The following is a 23,879-nucleotide window of genomic DNA, read 5'->3' on the forward strand; positions in this document are numbered from 1 at the left end:
AGAGATGACTTAGCCAGCACCGAACTCTGCAGGAGAGCATGAGTCTCAGTATCTACATTTGTTTCTAACAGACCTCAGCCAATGTGTCTCTTTTTCCAGCAAAAGGGAAAACCATTTCTAGCTCTACTCCCTGCTATGCCGTCTTATGAGCTCTTTGTCTGACCTGTAATATATAGCTATCATACTTATGTAATGATTCTACTGAAGCCAGGGCCAGAGGAAGTTAATTCAGGGATTTAGGTTCGTTATGGTATGAGATCGCCTGGAGGCTCTCCTTCCACTTGCAGTAGAGATGACCAGAAGGCTCCCTCACTCCAGTGAAGGTGGGCTTTGTAGCCAGTAACACTTCTTTTCCAAATGCACACCAAGCACCAACGGAGTGTTTGTGGGACTGGAGACAAGGATGGGCTCATTTTGGGTATGACTGGATTTGTATCTGGTGCTGAATATTTAGCTTTTCACGATCAGGCCCCTGGTGAAAACCTGGGACTCAATTTCTGAAGGCTCTGCCTGAGGAAAACACACTGCTCTCAATTTCAAAAGGTTCCAGAGGTTTAAATAACCCAAGAGCACCAGAAGCCCTTGCTCAGCTACCCCCTAATTCTAGAGCTCTGTGAAGTCCCTTGTCACATGTGTTTACACTGCCACCTTCTAGCCACCTAAAGCTCAAGTGGCTGAGCTTTAGACTTTAGATATTCTCAGTATTGTTTACCTCTGTCATTTACCATTCTGGGTCTCAAAGCAAGTCCTCCACACCTGGGGTTTGCCATGATTCACAAAAACCCTTGTCCCTTTCCCATTTCACTTGTGAAGCTGATCTTGGACAGAGAAGGTGGTCCCCCTCACCGGCGTCTCCCAAGGGATGAAAAGTTAAAGCACTCACTGAGGATCTGGGAGACCCTGGTTCAGATCTTTCCTCTGCAGTAATTTGAACCTGCATAAATAGCCAGTGTGCCAGAGGGAAAGTGAGTGATAATGTCACAGGCCACACACAAAGCCTCCCCTTGGGATGAATGATGCAGATCTCTGTATTCCCACATAAATGCCCTGACCTCTAGACCTCACCTTCTCCAGTCTGGTGAAGAGTTATTACCAACAAAGTGAAACAGCTTTAGTGGTAGGAAAGGCCAGGCCTAGAATACCGTATAGACCCTGGTCATGGCTCACACACCCCTTCACTTCAGCAGAAGATGTGCATTCAGATCCCCTGAAACAAAAGCAAGAATTAAGCTAAAGATCTGACACATCCCAGAGTATTTCTCAGTGATCCCATCTGTGCCCCAAGGCCATGGCTGGGAGGCTCCTCACAACTTTTGAGTGTTAAGACTGTCCATAAAAGCCCTGTAACTAATGCCCTAGCATCTTACAGACAAATGCACTAACCAGCCATTGACTACCTAACAAGTAAGTCATTGGCTACCCAACAAGCAAGTGCTGCCACCCTTACCAGCTGTAAGGAAGGCCTGGATTAGGTGGATATGGTCAAAGCGGCAAACCTCAAACACATGGTTGTCCAAAAATGCATGAAACACAGATGTCAGTATCCTGAATGCTATGGCAAGGAAATCTTTTTGAGGATCCTTTGGATGTGCTGGGGCAAGAGAGGCAGAAACAACTTCTGCAATGTCCTCTTATAGGACAGGAACGATGAAGCAGAAAAGTGGAGCCATGCACATTTCTAATCCTCTTCAAATTTTCCTCTTTTGCACGTGTAAGGGCAAAATCACTGTTACCCCAGCCTGGGTCTGCTGGGCATGCCTATGCAGAGGTACATTGTGTCCCATCTATATATATCCATTTTGTGTGAACATCCAGCACCTCCTGGTGAGGGGCAGATATAAATACAGATATAATCTTTCCTGATTATGAGGAAAACCCTGTGGTTCAAGGGGTAGGAGTTTTGTGAGGTAGTGATGAGTATTTATCTGTATATACAAACACTCTTTTTAAAGTATAATCTTTCTGCAGATGGCCATTTTCCTACTGACCAGTTTGTTGTGATGACAGACAATGCTCAAGTGATATTAAAAGGTACAATCCCACTTCTGGACCATGGTGGGCAATATATTTCAACCTCCTTAATGCTTGAAGTTCAGACTGTTGCTTATCTGTATGACATCATTTCACAGATTAATGCAAAGTGACAACCAAACTCCCATGAGAGAAAAGCTAAGTGGGGGTGAACTTCATCAAGCTGAAATCCAAAGGCTTGAGCTTTACACTTGAAGTTGCTCCTAAAGAGCTTTTGCGTTTTCTGTGTTCACTGCCTTTGATAAACTAGTTAGCTCACAGCAAAAGAGAAAGGCTCATGGCTTTTCTGGAATAACCACCATCTGTGAGTTTTAACACCAGAATCCTTTATTTTCTTCTAATTTAACATATAACCTTCAGAAGAAGACTGCCTCAGCAAGAGGCCTGAGACTTCATTTTTTACACCTCATCTACTTACCCAACCTTCCTGGCTTTTAGGCAAGACTTCATGGAACATGGCTCCAGAAACTGCAGTCAGTGAAAAAAGGAATCAAGCAAATGCTGAGAATGAGCTTCAGGACCAATCCGCAGAATAACAAGACATAGTTGCATCAGTGACTCTATTTGTACCCTCTAGATGGAAGTGCATTCCACTGCAGCAAGGTGTGGGAGGGAAAAAATGAACCAGGTCTTTGACCCTGCCTTCATACATGCACATGATACTTGAAGAGGGTACATTGTCAAATATGTATGTAAAACAGCACCGTAATACACAGGGTTGCCAAGACAATACAGTCGTAGCCCTGGGAATTTAGACTGGGGATGAGCAGTAACAGCATGTTAAACTGCTTGGACATCTAATGTCTCATCAATACTTTGTGACTGCTTTCTATTCCTGGTTAAAATCCTGAGACATCATGCACCTCCACATGGACTCTCATTACCAACAGAATTCTTAAGTTTAGGCAAAAAGACCAAACTGCTCTTTCAGTTCTACGTGGAACTGGAGGATGTGACAGAAAACAGAGTACAGAATTTGATTTTCATAATCTTTGTTATTAATAATGTCTCAGAAGCCAGCAAGAGATAAGTTTGACTTTCTTTTTGGGCCCAATAGTGAGGCTAGAGCAAATGAGCTGTCTATTTGTTAATCAAGACATTTAATTCTGTATTTATTTAAGTTTTCAGAGTACAAAGGCATGTCTTACATTTCAGAGTATAATTGTGCTGTTAAAATTCTTAGAAACATGCCTTTTCTTTTACTGTCACCCCAGTCCATTAAGTAACAGTTTTCAGGCAGAAAACTTGCCATAAAATATAACATTCTTTTCTGCTAAATACTTTGGTAATTATCTCAGATCTAAAAGCAGCATTGGCTCTGACCTTTGGTTATAGACTGCTCTCTATTGCTTCTGTGCTGTAGAAACATGATTTGCCCTGTTCCCTCCATAAATAGGTTTTTTCTGTAGTTCTGTCCCCTTGCATTTTAACCTCTTCTAGCAGACTTAGCAGAAAGGACTGAGGTAGGAACATTTCTTAAGAGCTTCTTATGTGATAGACCAGGAAAATAAGCATTCACACGCTGCCAAGATTAGAAGGTGAGGAAAGAAAGGGCATGTTTTGGGCAAGCTCCTTTGGCAGGATGGGGATATTTTGTGGTAAACAGTCATTCTAATCTGAGGTATTTTAGACCAGACAACTACAGCTGCTGTCAGAGAGAAAAGCACCTCATTTCTGCTGATATTGCAACTTTGGATAATGTGTGTATTTGCCACTGCCAGTAAAGCAAAGGGTTCTTCCAGAGGGCACTGCTGATCTAGAGGGCAAAGCTATATATAATAGTTTTTGGTATACCATGATATGTTGGTCCTAAGGGAGCTCAAGCATCCAGGAAGGATTGAAGTTAGAAATGTGGGTGGAAGCTTTGCAACCCACAGATATTTCTAAATCCAAATGACATCCTGAGGAAGTGAGTCTGGAAAGGGACTTTCTCATGCTGTATTCTTTCCCAGCTATTAACAACGTTATGTGCTTCACAGCACCATTCATGTACCAGAAATGCAATCACTTATCAGACATGAAGACTATTTAATCTATTAAGGAATTCAGCCTTCGAATTAATGTATGGCCTGCTGCTGATACTTCCTCTCCAAACATAATGTATTGCAGCCATAAATGGTGAAATTAGGCATGACAGATTGAGACTTGCAGTTGAACTGCCTGCCAGATGGGTTTGAGTTTTGTGTAGCCACCCACACTGAAAAGAGCATCCTTGGCCGCTCAGCTGTTTTAGGTACAGTTAGAGCAGTCAAATCTTTAAAGAAGTCATCCATTGGCAAGAGGTGCCAGTCAAATCTGGGCACTTGTAATGGGATATGTAAATGTAGAAGGAAGATGTTTCTGTGGTGTCCCGTGCATGCATTTTATGCACTTTTTCTGAATTCTGAGCCAAGCCTATGTTACTAGCGATTGGGAAGACCAAAATACATGATAATGAGCTATTTGGAGTAATAACATTTCCTTCATCTGACACTCAGTTGAAAATTTCCTGGGAAATCTCTTTCTTTAGACCACCTCAGCCTGTCCAAATGTCGACATCTCTGTCTTTGTTCTAGATATCCTAAAAGTGAGGCTGTTTAGTTTTCCTACATTATTGTCTCATCTCTTTTCCCACCAGGGACAGAAATGAATAGTTGAGAGAAATAAAATGAGGGAAAAGGCAAAAATGGCAGCTGCAACAGAATGAGTTATGAAACACACTTACTGGTTTTTGAGAATGCTTTGTCCGGACGCACCTTATAGCAACGCAGTTCACGTCTGCAAAGGACTGGACTGCTGGGAAGGTCACAGCTTAATGATCTGACAGTATTTCTGTCATGGGAGGCCTCCTAGCGAAGAGGTATCAGCACCATACAGACACATAGCCATGCACACATACATACTCATATAACCTGCAACATGTCCGGCATTACCTGCACTGTGGGAACACCATAGCTAGCATGAATTTTACCTGGAAGTCTTGGAATTATGTCATATTATCATTTCTTGAATTTATGGCACACTATAGGCACAAAATTAGTTCTGTTTTAGAGATTAAGAGATTTGGAGCCGGTAAACCTCCTGAATTAAGGGCAGATTAGAAGAAAAGAGTTAGGCTGATAGGGATAAATGTAGAAAAATGCTCGGGAAACTACAGAGAAGCTGAGTCTTTTTGGAACCTATATAATATCAAGCTGTCATAATTCACTGTCACAGCCTCATCAAAAAGGCTGAGAAATGTGGAAAATAAACTGTTCTTACACCAGTTTAGAAATCTCCAAAGTTGAGATGAAGCCCCTTGGAAGGGCAGACGTTTATACTGCTATGTGTGCTTTATTAAGATTTTTTCAGTACTTATATTTTTCACAACAGGGATTTATCTTCAAAGGAAGGACCACCAACTATCTGGAAATGATTCAGTGGCCTGTGAAAAATACATACATATATTTGAGAAACTCTTTAATACTATACAGATTTTCTGATACTGCAAAGAGAAACTTCGTCTTGTCATTACAGACCCTATATGACATGCTGCTCACATGGCTACTACAGATTTCAAAGTGTTCTGAGCATTTATCATGTGTCTTTTCAAAAGCTGTCTGTCTGGTGCATTAACCCTTTACATTCCTTTAGTTGTGTTAATATCCTGCCTGGTGTGGTCCTTCTCCATGTTCCCGTTATGCTATGGTAACATCTGCTGGTGGAAAAATCTCTACTGTGGTAAATGACCTTCACATACCCAACAATCATTAACCAACTTCTAGAATCAGTTTAGCAAGCTGGTTTAAAAAAATAGTTATAGGAAATGCTTTTAGATGGTGTAGATTTCAAATGAGAAATTAGTTCAGATCATACAAATAAACAAGAGGGAAGGAAGGTCAGTATGTTCCAACAGAGAAGCAGACTTTTTTTCCCCAGCCTCAAAGTTACAATAATATTCAGAATTGCAGAGATTCTTCTGCAATCACATACTAAAACTGTGCTTTCTGCAAATGTTTGTATTTTGTACAGGAGAAAGGCCACAGAGCTGGGGCAAAGGAGAGTGCCATAGTAGTGCTGGAGTTTGGTAGTGGGGAAAGAGAATTAATTTATACTGGGACACCTGATTTTCTGGGTTTTTATAAATGTGCTGTGTTAGAAGGGGACATTCACAGAAACCAGTCAGGGGATGTAGGTTCATCAGTACCACATTCAGATTTCTTACATCTAAAATTCAGTGGTATGTCTGTCTGGCTTAGTTCATGAAGGGCTGTGTTTAGGTCAGTCACCTATGGGCAAGCTGAACATCCATGGATACATTAAACTATGCAAAATGGAGGTATCATGAAGCTTCCTTCACCAGACCTTATTGCCGAGCAAATGAATGTGCCGAGGAAAGAACCTGTATGGAGGAGAAATTATTTCTGGCCATTATGCAGAATGGGATGCTTGGGCTAGAGACCTGTCTCTCCCATTTGTCTTTGCTCAGGCTTTTCTGGCAGCAAGACTGATATGATGTCAAAGGGCTCCTTCATACATCAGCACCTGCAACTCTTAATGTGACGAGGATTATTTCTTTTCTTCTCCTTTTCAGCCCCTCCATGCTTCTGGTGCATCCCAAAGTCCCCAGCGGATTATTTCCCACTGTCTCTCAGCAAGTTTTGAATGAGATGGAAAAAGAAGGAAAACAGTTTTCTATGTTGCAGAAATGACAAAGGAAGCAGTTTTCATATGTGCCCAGGGACTCAGATTATAAAGACTGATTTTGTGCTATCTCCCAGTCACAGGTGTGGGCATTTTTTTTAGCAGAGAGGTGAGGCAAGGGGAACTCAACAAACTCATCTGAGTTTCTTTAGTTTAAGCATTTCTTGTCAGGACTTACTGAGGGGAAAAATAATATTAAAAGAGCAAAAGCAGGAAAGGGCCATTTGGCTTATCTTGTTCACTTCCTGAAATCCAAACAAACTTTCAAAAAAATCCGTATCACACCCTATCCATTCACCCTGTTTCCCTGCACCGAGGATGGGAGAGTCTAGACAAATCTGGGCTTTGGGAAACCTTTGGAACTTTTTCTGAAAATAGGTTCCAAATATTTTGTTAAAAGCTCTGAACACGTTGGAAAACGCTAGCTGGGGGCTTGAAGGAGGGCTTTTGGTTTTATTTATTTGTTTTCACTCTAAGCACCATTGCCAAGAGCACAGGACAGACAGGCTGGGAGGTCTGTGCCAGTGAGCAATTACTCACATGAGGCAGTCTCGGTGACTTCCTTGGGACACCATTTGCCAGCAGTGACTCAGTCAGCATCACCAAAAGTCAAGAGCTAGCCCTGGCTGGCTGTGACAGCTCCTTCCACACCAGGTGCCTCGGGAGAGATCTTGCCTATATACATCTTACTCAGGTGAAGGTTTTCCAGGGTTTACCCACTTGGCCTTCCTCTTGTTGTGCCCTGTGGCTCCTTGTTACTGTGAAGTCCAGCAGTGTGGCTCCTCTTTTTGGCAGTAGATTTCTGGCCCCTGGGGTGAGAAGCAGCAGCCCATCCCCAGCTCCCATGCCTGGGTTGCAGTGCCTGGAAGCCAGACACTTCATTTCAAATGAGGTGCCTAAAAGCCTGTGTGCAACTGTGCTTTGCTCTCTGTTGACCCAGGGTATATTTTAACTATCATCTGGCAGTTTCTAGGCTAGAGAAAATACAATTCGTCTTTAAAAGTCAGATTAAACAACAACAAAAAACCAGAAAGAAGAGCAGCGTCAGAGATATCCACTGCAATACTGGAAAGGGGATTTTCTTCAGAGCGTACATCCACCTCCTTTCCCTGCTTACTCCTCTGGCCTTCTGCTATGGTTGCCAGCTAATAAATACAATCCCCTTTTCTTGAGTCTCAACCTTCACAAATACCCTGTTCTTTCTCATGTCATGATGGAGGAAATGCTCCAGAAATGAGCCAGTCTTGCTGGGTGTCCTGGAAAATGTATGGCTGCTAACTTTATGCCATAAAAGAGAAGCAAGCAGGGCAGTCTCTTTAGTCCATGGAGATTTAATCGACTATTCACTGAGATAAGTGATGAAAGTTGGGAGCCTTCCTCATAGATTTGACTTCTTAATGTCTTACGTCTTTCTTGCAAGAACCAGGGAATGGGCTTGCGCAATCCTGCCTTGTTTAAGTGCTTTATCTAACCAACCTATTTGCTTAAATGCAACAAAAGTATATAGAACAGAACACTTTTACTGCTTGTGTCAACTTTTTAGTTTTGTTTTAAACAATCTGCAAATCCTGATGATACAGAACATTACTGACCAGCTCCATAAGGCATTTAGTAAAGCAACCTTGGAAACGTTGTCAGGACAAAATCATGGGACAATGTTTCCTGGAGACAACTAAGGATTTAACGGAAGTATCATCAGAGAGGTAACACGAAGGAAGCTTTTAGCAGTTTCCGGCAAATATGGAAATCAAAAATCATAATGCCATGTTGTGAGATCCTGAAGTAGCCTGACTCCTTCTTTTATGTTATTTAGTGGAGGCTGGATGGCTTTGGGAAAAAGTTAGCTCACATGTTCCCCTGGAATACAGTCTGGGCTTTGGAAAAGTGTGGGAAACGCATGCAAATGTTTTTCACACACTTCAGCATATCTTACATTTAGAAGTGGAAGAAGAGAGAGTGAAACCCGGGGGGGTGAATATTTTTGGTGGTTCTGCACTTCTCAGATATCTGAAACCAAGACATCCTGGGGAATTTATACAGAGTCTCTTTCTCCAATGAAACAAGGACCAGTTTCTAGTTTGGCATGCAAAGTAACAAGTTTGGCTAATAGCTTGAAAATTTGGATTAAACTGATAATTTAAGCCTAATGAGCAGCCAAAAAAGTCACATCTTATTGCTAAAATCTGTATTTGATTGAAGAAATCCTGTGGTTCGAAAGAGAAAGGAATGTTGTGCCAGTTTTATGTTGTTCTTTGGATCAGCACTTAATTACCTCTTCAGGAGAGGCTCTTCTGTGACCTGCTCTGTGCTGGGGCAGCGTGAGGGGGGAGCACAGAGATCCCTCTCATCCCCCAAGACCCCTCACCTGGTTCATGCCTTGCCACTTCTTTCATTAGCAAGCTACAGAGCCCGAGTGGGCCTTGACTCATTTCAGAATGAGGAAGACAACTCCAGGGCTCTCAGCCAGTTTCTAGGGATTAACAGGCATAAATAGTCATGGAAATACCTGGAACTCCACTGACTCCTGAGAAGAAACAAGAAAATAACAACAACAAAAATCAAAGCCCCAGCCTATCCTTTAAATTGCAGCACTAGCACAGAGTTTACTGAAAATTTCAAATGTGTGGTCTTCATGTTTAAGAAGAGGTCTTTTGCTGAGTGAAAAACACAGGAGATGTTTTTCACATTTTGTAACGTACTCTTGACAGGAACAGAGATAGGATTATAAAACAGGAATCCAACACAAACCGTGGTCTCCAAAAAATCGAATCCCCATATATTGCACCATAGGCCTTTCCATTTTCCTGGCCAACAATCCGTTTAGATGGATTAGCTTCTGAATGCCCTTCATCTGGTAACAGAGATTCTGTCGGGTAAATCTCACTGAATAGCACAGACAGAGGTGCTTTTGACAGTTAAAAAAAGTGGGGTGTGGGGAAAATGGAGAAAAACGGTTTTTTGAAGGTTGGTAGAGGCAATCTGCTCCCTTCTGTAGACTACCGCTTTTCACCTCTGAGTCAGTACTGCTGCACAAGCAAGAAAGGTCAGGTTGGCAGAGCCTTAATTTTGTGATAAAGTGAGACACTGGTGTTTTTTTGCTGTTTTCTTTGGTTTCTTTGTTGAGAGGATGGGGATTTTTTTTGTTGCTCCTAGTCTGAGCTCCAGTGATCCATCCATCCCTAAATGTTGACATTTTAACCCTATACAAATCCCCCTACCTAGCTTTCTGTCTTTTCCATTTTCAATTCAGATTTCCCTTGTGGACTTGCTATTCACTCTCAGATCATTAATAACCTTTACTGGCAAATCCCTCTCAATGTATGGAGCAAGAGCGCATGCCGCCAACTGATCTTCCTTCACCTCTTGCTTCCAATGAGGAATGCAACCTCAGCTGCCTTTTGACATTTCTGGCTCCTATTTTTCTACCCATATCATTCATAGTTGCATAATGGCCACTTTACCTCAGTTATCAAGGCTCTTTCTTTGCTGATGTTTGCCTGTAACCTCACTTTTCTAAGAGGGTTGGCAGACAGGAGGCAAGACGGACTCAGGCAGCTGAGCACGGGCTTTTTCTGACTATCCAGGGTGTGGCATAAGCCAAGTTCCCCCTCCTGAAGAAATAAGGACGGGGGGAAAGGAGGAAAAAAAAGCAGCAGCAATCAAGCCTCAAGACCAATTTATGCAGAATGAATGGGTCTTTGTTCTTCAGGGCAGGGTTTGCATTTATATTTGCTGTGTTAGCCACGGTTGTGATTTAATTGCACATCTTAATGACTTTTGGTGTTTCCCTTAAAGACCCAGAAGCTGGAATCAAGGGAGTCAATAAGGCTCCGTGCATTCATTCAGAGTAAAAGGTAAACCTTTACTTTTGCAACAGAGGAAGTAAATTCTCCCCAAAAGGCTCCAAACCCCAAAGGAAAATAAAAGGAAATTGACACTTGTTGTTTTTAAGAAGTCTCGGGATCTTTAAGCCACTCTCAGTATTTTGGAAGGAGTGATGCTTTGACGCTCAAAATTGACAATGCCGCCTTTATGTTGAGTGTGCTACCATGCATGAGTTTGCTCAAAAACCTGAGAGTGAGGACTCCCTCCATCTGCTTGGTCAGCGCTCTCAGCTTCTTTTTCTCTTGGTTCAAGTGGAGTCAAAGAGAGAAGACACAGCTTGTCTCACCTTCGCTGCCTTTTGAGATTGCTCATCCTGCATGCCTTGGCCAGTTAGATACTCATCACATCTCAGCAGTTACAAGAAACCTGGTGTAAGTGCACGCTGTACAATGTGGAACATTTTTTGTTATTTAGATGGGAACACATGAGCACAGGGTTGGGATTCACAGGAGAAGGAGGCCAGTGGCTGATGTCTCATAGTCCTGGGGTGGGATCCTTCCCCACAAAAGAGCACAAGCAAAGGCCCTGCCCGTCTAGCAAAATCACCAGTAACATTGCCATAACTTCAGTGATGGTCACCGTGGCAGGAAGCAGTGTGAATAGATGATCTGTGTCTTCCACTTTCTGCTATCTGGTTTTGCACATTTGTAGCAAATTACTTTCTGTAGCCTTTTGTCCTCCTTTACCCATTTTATCCTCTAATAGATTCACCACTGACTGACTGGGTTGCTGGGGCTCCACACTCACTTTTTTCTAGGGAGCAAGCTCCATTCCCTGTCTCTGCCAGGGATTTGTGCAGGCAGCACGAGTTGCAGCTGGGATAAGCACCAGAGACTCAAGTTGAAGCTCTTCCATGGAACGTGTTGACTGGTCCACTGGGCTGCAGCTGAGCTAGCTGCGGACATGAGGAGCTTCACCCCATTCCTGGCTGTTCATTATCTGCCGTCTGCCAGAGCTGCCTCCAGAGTTACTTTTTGAGTGTTTATTAGTCGCTCTCTGTCAGCATGAGTGGGGTTAGCAATGATTGACTGCCTGAGCTCAGTTTTTCTTGGGAAAGGCTAGGGAACACTCACATTAGCAGTGAAGCAGCACACCAGGGTGGCAAGGGTTTGTGGTAGCCAGCAGCTGTGGACGCAGCTTGTTTAGTCAGGACTTGAGAGGAGATTGTGACCAAGCCTGGAATAAGAGTGAACTCCGATAAAGCCACTTAGCACCTCTGCTCTCCTTGCTGCCTTTGGCCTGCTTGTCTGCTTCCATTGTAAACTGTGCAGGCAAGGGACACACTCTTAGCTATGGGCTGGAAGACCAAAATGAATGGTAGCAAATTAATTTTGTCTCTGTTCTTTTAGGCCTTACTTTAAAAGATTCTGCTAAACCGTCAAGAGTATTTTTTTCCTCAGTGGCAAATATGATACTACTGGAGTTCCTCACTCCTACCCCCATGCACCATCATGTACTTACAAAGACCCAGATTTCAGACTTTTCTTAAAATTGGATTATTTCTACATTGCTCCCTTCCTACCTGTGGACACCTTCCTTCCCCTGACCCTCATAAACATGCCCTTCCCTGATTTATACCATATTTCCATAACAAGTCTCCTCTGCTGACCCTACTGGTTTGTTTGGAATTTAAGCTTTGCGTGAACAAATATGTAGCTCCAGCCACTGGTGGCTGGGGTGAAACCTTTGGGCTGACTTGAGACACTGCTGTCACACAGGGTCCTCTGCTAATAGAAAGCGAGAGAAAGCGAAGCCGCTCAGGGCAAACTGACATCATTTCTGGAGTCCAGCAACTGCCACCTGCATTATCAATGCTGTTAACCAGATGCCAAAGGAGCACAGGGCCCGCTTATTGGCTGGGAACTTCTGTCCTGGCCAGCAGTGAAAGCCAGGCACTGGGAACCTGCAGGTCATAGCTGAAATTCAGTGACCAGTGGGGCTAAAAGGGATCAAGAGCATGGAAAGAGGCAACTGGGAAATTAACAGGAAGGACCCTATGTTCCTGTTACACTTGACAGCTACTGTTGTGCTGCGTTGTATTACACTGCCTACAGTAATAAGAATGGCCACAGAAATCCCACATATACATACAAAAGAGACTCGTGGGAATGATTCAGACCTTTTGTGGTGAAAGAAATCAAAGAGCTACCCTGCTTATCATAAAAAGAAGGCAGGGAAGGGGCTTGGACAGACAGTTTAGAAGCACTTCTGTGGACAGATTTTGCTGGTAGAGGTTTGTTGAGCCTGGCAAATGTAAAGAGCCAATGGCTAGAAGGTGAACAACGTCAGACATGAGGTAAGATTATTTATTTTTTTTAATGTGCTATAGTTCAAAACAAAATTAATTGGATGAAGTCTTGTGTCATCTAAAGTACTGCAGACGAGGCAAGGCCATCACAGAGGTCTCCTTTGACCATGTAATTTCTGGTTCTATTTAATGAATAATCATTCAGATCTCATACGAATAGAGAAGATATATAGAACTTCAGACCTCCATTCATGTGCTTTCCCTCAGGACACCAACAGGACTTCTGTGCACAAAGCAAAGACAGAATAGGTATTTTAGTACACAAAGGACCAACCTTAGTAGTCGCTCAATGCTCTCACACCCCATTCAAGAGAGTAGAAGAGTTCTCATGATCTCACTTGATGGGTTTAACTTCTTACAGAATCTTTTTCTCAACACACAAACCATATGGTGTGGAGATTTCTATTTACAACAGAAATGTGCAAGTTTCTTCTATGCATGCCAGCAGATCTACATGCAAATCCCAAATCGCATTTGTTTTCTGTGTTCTGCAGAGGTCCTAAAGTACTGCTATTGCTAAAGTGAGAACGGCATACAGCAGTGAGAAGCACTCCCAGCTCCATTTCCCTGCATTCACCTTGGCCAGTCGCACATTGCACAAGCTCTCTGATCCTTTTCTGATATCATACTACAGGCCTTTCTCTTTGTCCTTCTACTTGGTGTGCTAAGAACAGGCTTGGGATGGGAGAGGTTAAAAGCTGGTTCTAGTGCAGTTTGTGCCTGGAAATTAGCAGTGTTATATTAGCCAGACATATTTTAAAGGCCACTTGTCTCCACATGCATGGGCTGGCAAGGTGGCTCTAACCGGCTTTTGGGAGCGCCACAGCACTACATATCCCAGCTGGCACTGGCAGTTCTGCATGCGCCTTGGCTTTCCGAAGCGGCTCCTCAACAGAGATGGAAGCGATCATCTTGTTAAGAAACAGCAATGCTGGCCTCTCGTGGCCATACTAGCCGTTTGCAGCAAGGTGCCAGAAGAGTCTCTTCGCACGTCAGCTGTACACAGCTGCCAGGCTCCGCCGGGTACCGGCAGAACTGGGGCTCCCCGGCCCTGGAGAGGCGGTGCAAAGGGAGCTGGCACCTGACCCACACACCGTCTCTTGAGATGCTCCTCAGAATGGGGGCGTCACCTTCCCATTGCTGTCAGGTCCGCCCCAGTGGTATTGACTGAATGACTGACTGCAAATTTTGGGCTGAGGAGGGCACCCATCCTGAGGCCAGCACCCAACGTGCTGCTATGGCACATAAGTCAAACTGGCTGCCCACATTTGCTTACCTGCTGAACAGTGACATATCTGGAGGAGAGCAATTAGGGAGCACTGAGCATGGCCAACTGCTGCTGAAGCTGAATGTGCAATTGCACTGCAACATTTGCTTTTAAACTTTGCCTTATTCTCTACATCCTAATGGCTGTGGGACTAAGTCTAACATTTCAGGCCCTCTGAACTCTTAGACAGCACTTCCACCCTCTTCCCTCCAAAAAAAAAAAATCTCCTACAATTAGAAAGCTTCTTCCAGTCACTGAAACATGGACATCTGCAGAGATTAAGAACAGAGTATATGGGAGCTCCTCACAATGAGTATTTGTACAAGTTTGTACTAGTGAACCATAACGAAATTTAAAGCTAAAAGCAAACTGAGGAAACTTAGCAATTGTCAGTGCCAGTTAAATAGCTACTTTCAGCACTCTGGTGGTATGGCTTGCTCAAGTGTTACCCATGAAATGAGCTTTGTCAGTGAGGGATCAGAAACCCATTACTAATCATCTGACAAAGCAGAGGAGTACCAAGTGGCAGGCAACACGTCGCTGCAGCAGGAATGCTCAGTTGCCACATTGAGGCCACCACATTTTAATGAGGCAAGGCTTTGTCACCTAAATCCTTTCTCACCCTGGAGATTGCACAGCCTGATACAGGGTTGATCCATTGAAGGTCCAGAGCAGGGTGTTTTGGTACCCTGTCTGTAAGAGCACTCATGTTTCTGGAGGACTGAGATCACCTTGTCACTTGTTTTCAATTACCTCTTTTCAGTGGTCAGACATCACACCTACATGTGTTATGGAGATAGCCAAGGAGAAGAGTTTATGAAACAGTTACTGGACACCTAAAGCAGAGAGAGGACGTGCGTTTAAATTAGCCAGTGAGGAGTAGGCAGCTCTGGAAAAAGGTGACTTTCTCTTCCTCTTCCTTATGTCTGCCATGGGCACAGACCTGTGTCCACAACAGACAACAGTATGTGGTGCTCTAGAAACAGTTTCACATCTGATTTGCTGGCGGCAGGAGTGAAGCTGTGACTTCACTAGACTGTGAGGGTAGTGAGGCACTGGAACAGGCTGCCCAAAGAAGCTGTGGCTATCCCATCCCTGGCAGTGTTCAAGGCCAAGTTGGACAGGGCTTGGAGCAACCTGGTTTAGTGGAAGGTGTCCCTGCTCATGGCAGGGGTTGGAACTGAGTGAGCTTTAAGATCCCTTCCAACCCAAACTGTTCTGTGATTGATTTTACATTTGTTGTTCATCCACTGCTGATGGGTGCAAGCTGTGAGCCTGAGGGTGGATGCGGCCAGGTCAACGCAGGAGCAGCACTGCTGGGGGTGATGGCCCTGCTCCTGCACCCAGTAGAGCCTGAAAAATGTGACTCATGGAGCAAACCCCCCAGCACTGCTTCCCTCTGCAGCTAGCCCCATCACCAGTGGTGGGGGCAGACCCCCACACGCTGTACTCCCTGCCAAGGCGTTCATTGATTTAGGACGCGGTCCAAAGAGGGTAAAGGTGCTCCTCGCTTTCTGCAAGCTTTATAGCAGGCCTTCAAATGGCATAGCCTGGAGCTGCAAGAGTGTGTTTCTACCTGTGGCCAGACACCCTCCTTCTCCCTGTGTTCAGAGCCAAGGGGGGTCTGGCCCCTCTCCCCGTTATACCACACCAACCAGTACTCTGAGTATAAGATGGCTTAGCTCCCTGGTGAAACACTGCTGTACGCAGGGGATGTGAGTCACCCCTGATGAAGTGATTTTTTGTTTTTCACCCTTTTTTTTGGATGAGGAGGCTTCAAGAAAGGAATTTGGAAATCTCCAGCCCCTTTCCAAAAGCTTTCATTAAAACAGCCCATAAAAGCAGCCTTTGGAAACTTTAGGAGGCCTTTAAGAAAAAAAAAAAGTAAAATTGAAATTCAGTTTTATTGAACAAATGGGCAGCACTGAAAATATTCAGAAAATTAAAATTAATTTGAAAATAATTAAAAATCAGAGAAGCTGAGTTTCCAAGTTTCCAAGTTCTGGGTAATATTAAAGTAACATTAAAAAATCGCAAAGGAAATTTACTGTGAGCAGGTGCTTGAAATAACTGGGGGAGAAAAAGGCTTGACTATTAATTAATGGAGAATTATGAATGTCCCTTGTTGGAATTTTTTCTTGTAGTCAACGTATTTTTAACCACATGAACTTAGCGAACACATTCTAAAAGTGTGGAGTTGCTTTACAGACACATACAGGGAGCTGAGTGTTATTTTATCCCCATTTATTTTTTTTTCACCAGTGGCATGCATTAGGCAGGAGCTGTTGAGAGGACTGAGGTACTATAGCAAAGTCTTCCCCACCAGCTATAAAGCACAAAGGCTAATATTTTCAGGACAAAACCTCTTATGCTAGGATCAGAAGCACTGAAAACTAGAACACAGTGACTGGCTTCAAGAAAGGCAGATGAAGAGCAAATGTGTAAGGCCTGGTTATGCATAGGAATTCACTCTGGGGTTTCAGCCGAACAGATTTTTGAATACCTACAGAACTCATTAGGGCCCTGTACAGACATGTACTGGGTCCTGATTACAAGCTCAAGATGTGGTCACAGTACCACGATGTTCCCAGCAGAGCAGTGTCGCTACCAACACTGATCACATTAGGCACCCCACTAGAAGGCATTTTTCAGAAGAAAGGAGATACAAAGCCTTTGTGTGAAGGCGATACAGCCCTGTAATTTGGAAGGCAAGTCTCTTGCCTACTTGCATAGGAAGGACACCAAGAAAGGGGCTTCGCCTCAGCTAACTGGCACAATGCTGTTGAAATGACTGATGGTCTCCGGGCTGTCTTGAGCGGGTGCAAAGGAGCAGCAGCCGAATGCCCTGTGCTTGGCTGCTGTAAAACTATTCTCTGGCCTCTTAACTTCCTCCCAGCTGGATTGCGATGGCTGTGCTCTATGTTGGCCAGGAGCACAGTGCTGCCTGGGGAGTGAGTGCAACTCTTTGGTCAATACAACTTATGGCTTAATCAAGGGGGTGTCCTGTTGCGTATGTAGATCTTACACCTGCAAAGCTCAGGCTTACCTGCAAAGCTCAGGCTTACCTGCAAAGCTCAGGCTTGTCAAATACAGGCTGATATAAATGGGAGCCTTCCAGTTTAAGAAGCTCCTCAAGCATGGTGAATGTCTCAAGTGCTGCAACCAGAGTTGTGGATAATCACGCAGAAAAAAAGTGCTACTTGCTGAATATAGGCCAGTGCCAGTCAGATTCTTTGCTGCTGTCTCACCCTGTAACTTTTTTCTCAGTTTTTTCCTTTGCTCTTCATTTTTTCACTAGCCAGCCCAGTTTAAGGTTGATTTAAAACTCTGCAAGAAAAAATCCTTCTGATTTCAGGCTGTTTTATTAGCATGAACTCCTAGATAGGGTAAGGTTAAAGCAAATTCCCCAGACAGCAGTATCGAGTAACAAGCCAATGTTCCAAGTGTGACAATTTTGGAAGAAAAGAGTGACACCAGGTTCCTTGAGTGACCGAGCACCAGAAATATCAGTAATCACTTCTTTCCTCCCAAGTGACCTGGCCTAAGGGCTTGCAGCACAATTGCAGCTGAGAGCACCTCAAGTCCTAGTTATTTGCAGAGCAAGCTGCTTTCTTACAGTGGGTGAGCACAAGGTGTGAGTCTGAGCAAACCTTTGGCTTAAGTATATTTGTTTCAGTGGAAATTACTCTTCTTTTATCTTCATGTATCTGGAGACAGCAGTTGGAGAAAAGGCCATGTTTCTTTCTATTACTTACTGAATATGATACTATTTATAATTCATACTATAAATGACAGGCACATTAAATACAGCAAACAAAAACCCTTGAGTAAACAAAATCAGCATTTATTCCTCAGTCATCTTTTTACAAGGTTGCTTCACGTTTTTCACAAAAGAATTCATATCAGAGATACATGAGTTAATCTACAAAACCAGATATGCAAGCCAAAGTGATATGGTACATGAATATTCACATGCTTCATAATTCTGTCTTCACATGCCTGTCACCTAAATTTAAGAGAAGTTGCTGTGGGGTACCCAAACCTTAGTTCTGCCACACCGAAATGTGATTACTAACTCTAAGCACAAAGCTAAACAACGTATTTACAAAGCATTATCTCTACCAGTCTTCCTCTAAGATTTGAAACAGGTAGGTAATTGTTCAGCTACCAAGCCTTCATGGAAGGTGAAATAGTCTAACGTCCCTAAATGGATTCATGCAGCGTTTAGTTTGATTCATGCACGACACAAGGACCAGTATCTATCAGTGATGACATAACTAATATCTGAAAATGAAGCATCCTACTGGAAGGAGTTTAGAGCATTGGCGCTCATTCATTCACCACTACTCTAGGTTTGACACTATGCAAAACTTCAATTGTTAACACATATTCAGAGTTCACAAGCTAGGAATTTCCCCACTCACCAGTGGGGCCAAAGGAAGGGGATGGGATGCTTTCAGGTCACCATCAGCAGAGAAGAGCTGACAAACACATACTTTTCTCACAACTCCAGCTGAACAAGGCTGTCAGTGATTTGTAATATCAGCATTAAATTGAAGATGCTAAAATACCCTGACTCCCACTGTAGCAGATTAACCACTGCAGAAAAACTGTATGTTGATCGAGATTCCTTAGCTGTTAAAAAAATTCAGGTTCTTTCTATTTTTACTGGTCAGGAAAGTAGATTTTTTGACAGGGAGAGTAGATTAAGCTGAGCTTTTGTACTACTCACATCACAAAAGCTAAACCAAGCACTTCAGTTATTTAATTCTGTGGAGCTACACTGTTATTTCTGTTTGGAATCAAGTTATAGCAGAATTTAGCTTAGGCTTTAACTTTATTCAGCTTCTGACATTAGAAGGAATATGAAAAACAAATTAAGAAGCAGCTTCTGTTGTAGTCTGCAGAGTGGATTACCACCGACTGCCAACTGCTTATGCTGTGAGGGTACTCAGGGAAGCAACTGGCTGCAGGTGCTCACAACCATGGACATGATAGTATGGATATCTTTCTGCAGTAAAGGTTTTTACCCATTTCAGAGCATCCGGTATATTCAATAAGTAAAAAGGTTGAAAAGCCACGAGTATCCCACCCTGAGCCAAATAAATTTGCTTCTAATCCAGATGCTAAAGTCAGACTACTGTAGCATACCTTGGGCAAAATTCTCTGAAGTTTCCCCTAGCTGAATCTCTCTGCTGCATCTATAGAAATGGAAATAACAGCATCCTAATCCTTATGAGCACCATGTGACACCTGTCTTTCAGTGACTGACAAGCTTTTCTGAATACAGTTACATCTGTGACTGGGAAAATCTGTCAGTCATACGGTGCCTTCAACTTCCAGTGACTTCCTGCAGGTTTTGCCTGCAGAACATCTTCCTTGTAACATTACTGCTAAAACTGCCTTTTCAAACAGAAAGCCCTCTCCTTTCTGCAGTTCAGCAGGTAGTCTGTATGGAAGCCTGGAGGTCAAATCACCACCTAATATAAATCACTATGTTCCCATGATATGGCTTTTAACTTTTACTTGTCAGGAAAAATACAGTGGTGTACACAGACCCAGTACCGCATCTTGACACTTTATCCCTTCCACAAGTGATATTTCTGTATCACTCTTGTACATGCAGCCATCTCTAACTGCATGCAGGTATACAGGTAAATGGAGTGATGACAGCTAGTGCAGTGCCTTTCACACCCAAATCTGCTCTCAAGCACAGTAATTCACAGTTTCCAAATGCAATTGCCTAAACTGATACACAACAAAATGATAATATGCAAACTCACATAGATGCATAGACTTATTAGAACCTAGGCAATTTATCGTTATTACTTAGTAGAAAATAAATAATTGTCTGTCAAAACAATAATTTAATGTAGCAATCTCTAGCTATTAGTCACTGTAGAACATATTTAAATCACAGAATCACTGACTGGTTTGGGCTGGAAGGGACCTTAAAGATCATTGAGTTCCAAACCCCATGCTACGGACAGGGGCGTCTTCCACTAGATCAGGCTGCTTAGAACCCCATCCAGCCTGGCCTTGAACACTTGAGGGATGGGACAAAGTAAAACAGAATCTAAAGCAAACTTCCACACACCAACAGACACACAAAACAGTATGCTGCTCAAAGTGCAATGAGACAGAATTAGAAGGCTACTAAAAAGAAGCTGTATCAAGTTATTATTTAGCTAAAATTACAACAGCCAGAAAAAATACAAACAAACATCTCTGGAAACATTTTTCTCAGTCACATTGCTATACATAGCAGTGATAATTACACAGCAGTATATTTTTTTTTCCTTACAGTGATAATGATATTGGTAATGCGCCTCCCTTTTGACTCAGTGCCACAAATCTAGTCTATGGGGCAGTAACAAGAAGTATGCTAGGGATTTTTAACTCCTCCAGTGGACACCTGAAGGCCTATGCTTATGCTTAACACTGGGCACCAAATGGCACCTTCAGTCACTGTAGAGACTCGTTCAGTCCAACCTCCTCCTACTGTCCCCACCTCAGCTTCATCCCCCACTCACAGGAGCTGTACCAAGGATGAAACAGTGGGACAACTTACAGATAAGACTCAAGAGTGTGAGCATCATTATCCATGTTAGCATGAAAGTTAAGTCCCTTCAGTACATTAGCACACCGCCCTGTTGCACAAGCAAGAGGCTAGTGAGGTGCCTTCTCCCCAACTCATGCCTTATAAAAGGGACTAACCTCTCAAGGTGTGTGAAGTATGCCAAGCTCTTCCACCATCCCTAGAAATTCACGTGTGTGTATTTCTGACAGAGCATTTTACGGATGAGCTCTGAATGTGCATAACAAGACCACATTCTCCTACAGCTCCTGGAATATTTGTGCTTGACTCAGAACAACACACTCTAGCACAGGGCTGACCTTTATAGCACTAAGCTCTTAATTACTACTCAGATGTATATATCCATAAATTATAAATCCTTTTAATTCAACTGAGCAACAAAGCAGATAAGACTGTAGTCACACTGTTATTTTAGTATAGTTAATAAGATTCAAAATTACATGCAATTTATTCATACCCATGTAAGATCTACCACAGGAAAAACAAAACCCCCAACCCAATCCTGCAATACTGCCATTAAAGTGCATAATGAGATCTTGTCATTCCAGAGTGGTTTGCTTCATTTCAATAGGATCACCAAATTGTTTACTGTTCAAAAAGCTACAGTATCTTGAGGGCAGTTAGAACAGGAGTGGGAACTCCAGCCCTGACAGAAAAGTAGCTTTTCTATTTATTTTGCACAGGCAAACATAAATGGCGACTAACAATAAGCAGCCCTTTTTCTATCTGAAAGTCATATGCTCATTTTCTTCCTTTCAGACTGCTTAGTCTTTTCGCAAAGAAACTTCCTGATAGTCAAAGTTTACTTTATTTAAGACTACAGATAAGCACTTGAAGGTGGCAGTGCTCTACATGGTATCAAAGTTACATGGTCAGTCATTGTGTGATAATAGTAATGGGTCTGATATATTTGCAACCACTAGTACAACACATCAGTATTTCTTAGATTCCACAGCTGTAAGAAGCCCTATTCATTTACAGGAGTAGTCTTAAGAGATCTACTACGATGGCTTGAAAACACTGGATCAAACTGGCTGTAGAGAATGTCATGGCCATGATGTCCCATTAATGGGCCCCTTTTATTTCAACATGAATACTATCCAGAAAGGACAAATCTATGGAAAACAATTCATTGGGTGACTATGAATAATACTGGTTTGTCTTTATGTTGATCCCCTTTAAAAAAAAATAGACATAATTTAAATATAAATACATATGAAATGCATAGATAAATATATAGAGATAGCTATGTTAATATGTAGTCTGATCAGAACTGGATTAATCAAAGAAAATCTAAAGGCACCACAATACATCAGCATCACTGAATAGAATACTCACTATAGTTTGCATTTATGTAGTTCTGAAACCAAGCAGTCAGAAAGCCATATACAGCAGGGAATATGTCTCATTATTTTAATCTCACAGCCTAGGCAACTAAGACTCAGATTCACCTAATGATGAGCCATACGCAGACAATCTCAGGTAAAGAATTCAGCTGTTTTGACTCCCATTTCTTTATCTAGTTAATAATCACAAAGTCTGGGAGCAAAATAAGAAAACTTTAGAAAAACTGAGGATTTTCATTTTGAGTTGTGTCCAGAGGTTATAATGAGCAGAGCACTGAATCTTCTCTTTGCCAATAGTCTTAATCAGTCCTATTAGCATTAAACAAATTAGCTGGTATAAAATCACCTTCTGTTAAAATAACTCTGAATTATACTTGCACATTGGAGAAGACAGTCTGCACAGGTACAAATGAATAGTGCCTTGTTCTCTTTCTTGTTTAATTAATCAAAAGGTATTTAAAGGAACAGTAATTCATCAGGCTAAAAAATCTTGAAGTGTATCATATCACGGCTGCAGCAAACTCGCCTATGTGCAAGGAAAGCCTCATTTCTCACTTCCACTGGTGTTACATTAACACAGCTTTAACTTTGGTTGAGCTAATCCTTAGCTCATTTTAGTGTGACAGGAAAAACAAACTTCAAATCCTCTACATAAGGCAGCTTTAAATTGGCTGCAATTTTTTTTTTTTTTTTTAATTATTTGACTCCAGTGTCAAATCAACCTTGGATACAGATATAACACAGTGACAGACTGCCTTCTGGGCTGACATGAGAAACAGTCAATTTAACCTTATAATTTGAACCGTAAGGAGCCTTCAATAAGTAAATGAGGATGTAAGGTAAGATAAAGAAAGGTTTGGTATGAATTCAAGCTAATGTAGTGCTCACAGACATGAAGAATATGGTGCTCCATAAGAAACACCTTCCTGCAACCTGGAGAAATACCTTCCTTCTTTCAACAGCTGAATAGAGAAGAAGCAGCTCAGCAATGTTCTGCGGCTAAAGTGCTGTTGGTCCATTTAGAAGTCTCGGTCACGGCAGTGGGGTAAAGCACCAAGACTGCTGATATTTTCAAATCTCCTAGCAGCAGTAACCACACAGCAGCTTTTCTGCAAAATAAACAAAACATGAATCCAGTTAATTCAGCAGTATACTTTTTCTATTTGGTTAAGCGTTCTAGGACAACCACATGGTGGTTTCTTTGTGCATAAGAAAAAAAAGCAGCACTGAAGCTTCTTGCTTACAAAGGGTTCTTGCAGCCACCTATTTGTGAGATGTTTTATACAATATTAAAAAAGACAAGGCCTCTTTGTTAAGTGAAGAAATGGTCCTGGAGGTCTCTCTTGAAATGCAGCTACTCTGCTTTTTTGCCTCTCTTGTCACACAGATCACAGCATGAAAAGGCATGCTGCAAACCTCTCCATTTATTTGTGTTACCACTGCAAGCATTTATAATGCCAGGTCTAAATCAACTGGCACTTGAGTGTATTATTTTGGGTTGAATGTGGTAACCATACTACTTGCCTGATAAAAATAGCTAAAGGGATTCTTTAAAAATAAAGCACTGCTATGACTTTAGATCCACTCATTAAGTAAACTCAAATAAACTCCAAAAAGAAAAACACATGCAGAGGAAATAACACTGGAAAAGCCAAAACCAGGTTTTCCTGCAAGTTAGATCATGGGTAGGTTACTATGTTACAAAGCTATAAAAAGTTTATTTAAAAATAATTTTGACTGCTGTTGGACGGTCAATTTATCTCAAAGTTGATTTTGGTTGTA

General features: G+C 42.4%; 1 protein-coding gene across 4 annotated transcripts in view; it reads right to left on the reverse strand.

Moving 5' to 3' along the window:
* Positions 1 to 17,981: 17,981 nt before the first annotated feature.
* MYLK4 (myosin light chain kinase family member 4) overlaps positions 17,982 to 23,879 on the reverse strand; it is a 79,787-nt gene continuing 73,889 nt past the window's right edge. For all 4 annotated transcript variants that reach the window (XM_065667474.1, XM_065667472.1, XM_065667475.1 and 1 more), the window contains 2 exons: positions 23,043 to 23,206; positions 17,982 to 21,927 (listed from right to left, as the gene is read on the reverse strand). The gene's annotated coding sequence lies outside the window, so the exon portion shown is untranslated. The remainder of the gene's footprint in view (positions 21,928 to 23,042; positions 23,207 to 23,879) is intronic.

This window comes from Lathamus discolor, chromosome 2 (genome assembly GCF_037157495.1).
Source record: "Lathamus discolor isolate bLatDis1 chromosome 2, bLatDis1.hap1, whole genome shotgun sequence".
In the NCBI taxonomy this organism is placed as follows: domain Eukaryota; kingdom Metazoa; phylum Chordata; class Aves; order Psittaciformes; family Psittacidae; genus Lathamus; species Lathamus discolor.